Consider the following 3,708-nt stretch of genomic DNA (forward strand, 5'->3'; position numbering starts at 1 on the left):
ATGGATTTTGGAGAGCAGAAACAACAATTTTTTGCGGGCTTAACTGAAGAAATGGTGGAGTATGTCAACTCCCAAAGGCCACGCACCATATCTGCGTTTATACACCATACTATGGTGGCTTCTTGAATCAATTTCCAAACAGCGACTAAGAGAAATCTTAAGCCCACGAAAAACAAGGGTTCCAATGAGCCTAAGGGGAAGGAAAATGTCCAAAAGTCTCCTGGACAATTCCAATAACAACAAAGCTAAAGAGAAGGGAGTTTACAAAGGCAAAAACAAACTCTCTCCAAAAGAGCTTGAGCCATTATCGGAAGGATAACCGTTGTTTCAAGTGTGGTGAGCAAGGGTATGCGTACCGTGCTTATCCCCAAAAGAACACCCGCCATGAGCCTCCTAGAGCTACCTTGGTCGAAATCCAAGAAGAGGAAGCTCGTCACAAAGGATCTCCTCTATGCCATGCTTGGGGAAAGGTAAGAGAACATGATGCTTTTATTCTCTTTGACCCTGGTTCTACTCACAATTTCATATCCATAGAGTTGGCCACCAAGCTAGTCATCCAAGCCTATGAGATGGGAGATGTCCTACTTGCAGATGGTGCTTTCAAGGGGCAAGAAGCTTCAATCATTCCCTGAATTGGGAAATTGAGGCTCCACGTCCAAAGCTATGTGGACAAAGAGGACTTCTTAAAGTCTCCTCTCAAGCACGAGGATGTAATCCTAGGGGCACCATGGTTTGATCGCATGGCTGCCAATGTTAAATTCCCTAAAAGGAAAATCTACTTTAAGTATAAAGAGCTCTATTTCCGTGTACATAAATTTTATTAAAGATTCTCAAAATAAACCTAATGCTTTAGCAAAAGAAAATATAAACAATCACAAGGAATTAGAGTTATCCAATTTTCTCAAGGGGTTTCAAGATGTCTGTATTTACGACATCCCTTGTGAACTACGTCCTAAACGAGGCAATGATGACCATGCATTTGAACTTCTTCCAGGAAGTTCACCGCCTTATAGAGTTTCTCAAGCTCAACAAGAGGAGATTATGCAAAAAGCGCATGAGTTAATTGAGAAGGGCATGGTTAGGCCTAGCTCACTCCATTTTGCTCACCCGTGGTATTAGTGCAAAAGAAAGACGGCACATATCGTATGTGTGTCGACTGTAGAGCACTAAATAGGATCACTATCAAGAATAGGTTTCCCATTCCACGGGTAGAAGACCTATTCTATAAGCTACAAGGGTTGACCTACTTCAGTAGGATTGACCTAAAAAGTGGCTACCATCAAATAAGGATAGTTGATCAAGACATTGAAAAGACTGCATTTTGCACTACATTTGGTCTTTATGAATACATCGTCATGCCTTTTGGCTTGACCAATGCACCAGCCACATTCAACCGCTTGATGGAGAAGCTATTCAGGCCTCATTGAACCTTTACTGGAGTGTTCTTTGATGATATTATCATCTACTCTAATATTTCAAGTCTTAAGAGAGAATAAATTTTATGTTAATCGAAAGAAAAGTGAGTTTTTCTTACAAGAGATTCAGTATTTAGGTCACATTATCTCTCAAGATGGAATCCAAATTGGATCCATCAAAGTTAGAGGTAATAAAAGGATGGCCTAAACCAAGGAATCTTCATGAACTAAGAAGCTTTATAGGTATGTGTGCATACTACACACGCTTCATAGAAAAGTTCTCACTAATAGCAAGACCATTATACGACCTAACAAAGAAAAACGTTAGGTATACATGGTCTGCCAAGGAGAACAATGCTTTCAAAAATCTTAAAGAAAATCTTATCTCTCAATCTATGCTTACACTGCCGAATCTCTCAAATCCATTTGAGGTCCAATGTGACGCTTGTGGTGATTGCCTTGGAGCTGTTTTGCCCCAAGAAGGGCATGCCATAGCCTATGAAAGTCAAAGGCTTGACCCTGTTGAGCAAACTCTAGGCATATATGAAAAGAAACTCCTTGCAGTTCTACATGCCTTAGACTCATGGAAGCACTATTTACTGGGGACTCCTTTCATTCTGCGGACGGATCACCAAAGCCTTAAGTACTTCATGACGCAGACCAAGCTCTTCAACAAACAAATGAGGTGGGAAAATTTCCTTTTGCTTTTCATTTTTATATTGCGCACATTGCTGGAAAGCATAATCAAGTAGTCGATGCACTGTCAAGACGGCCAAGAGTGAATGCAGTTTCCATAGCAACTCACAATGATCTATCTTCTATGATAGATGAGTATGCTATTGATCCCAATTTTAAAGATGTGATTTCAGCCCTTGCACTAGGGAAGAAAGAAAAACCATTTGCTTTACAAAATGGTTATCTTCTGTATGGCAGTAGACTATGCGTTACTAACTCACTACTTGAGAAAGTAATGTATGAATCTCATGCTCCTCCTTATGCAGGGCATACAGGGATCCAGTCTACCCTAAAAGGGATTGAAACATATTTCTATTGGCCTACCATGAAAGCAAACATACAAGATTATATGTTTCTAAATCTGTGGTATGCCAAAAGATGAAGTTTGATAGAGGGAAGCAACCTGGATTGCTTCAACCTTTTCCAATCCCTAATTCACCATGGGAGAGCACATCCATGGATTTTATCTTTGGATTGCCTAAGTCTATCCATGGGAATACAGGAATATGGATGATAGTAGACAGGTTCAGCAAACAAGCTCAATTTATACCTGCCAAAAAGACCATTAAAGCCCATCAAATGGCAACCCTCTTCATATCACAAATCTTCAAGTACCATGGCTTGCCAATGTCCATAGTGTCAGATAGACATCCAAGAATGACCAGTAATTTTTGGAAGGTTCTCTTTGAGAATTTAGGGACAAGGCTAAATTTCTCTTCGGCCTATCACCCGCAAAGGGATGGCCAAAGTGAAATAGCTAACCTAAAAATTCTTGATCTACTAAAAGTCTATGTAACGGAAGTAGATCAAAGGTCCCAATGGGAGAAGTATTTACCCTTAGGGGAGTATGCTTACAATAACGTTGTCCATACTTCCACGAGAAAAGCACCTTTCGAGGTAATTGAAGGAAGATCAAAAAGTCCCGTGCTACTTAAGGTACACGGGAAGATCTTTGCTCCATATGAGTATAGCCGAGATCTACAAGAATCTTTCCAAAAGATTAAGGATGTTATCTCTATCTCATAGCAAAGTCAAAAGGCTACTGCTGATAAGCACAGAAGAGGCCAAGCCTTTAAAGAACATGATTGGGTCTTACTAAAATTTCCCAAGGCTCGATTAAGGCACACGACGGGCAAGAATCCTATGGGACACCAAAAGTACTATGCTAAATTAACAAAAAGGTACTATGGTCCCTTCCAGATTCTTAGACGAATCAATGAGATGGCCTATCAGCTCAAGTTGCCCGGCCATTGGCTCATACACAATGCTTCCATGTGAGCCTACTAAAGCCTTACAAAGGAGAGCCACCTCAAGAACCAACTATTGAAGACCCATCGGAGATCTAGGAACAAGAAGAGGTTTTGTAGCCCGAGTCCATTTTCCGACATGAAGACAAGGTATTAAGAGGCGGTAAGATTATCAAACGGTATCTTATTAAGTTCAAGAATTATCCTTTGAAGATGCTAGATGGATGCAAGGCATACAATTAAAGGATAACCTAAACCTTGTCAATGCTTACAATGCTTCCCTAGAGTAAGCAAATGTACAAATGTTTAAA

The sequence above is a fragment of the Adiantum capillus-veneris genome, chromosome 9 (genome assembly GCF_014529385.1).
Source record: "Adiantum capillus-veneris isolate H3 chromosome 9, ASM1452938v2, whole genome shotgun sequence".
Classification (NCBI taxonomy): Eukaryota; Viridiplantae; Streptophyta; class Polypodiopsida; order Polypodiales; family Pteridaceae; genus Adiantum; species Adiantum capillus-veneris.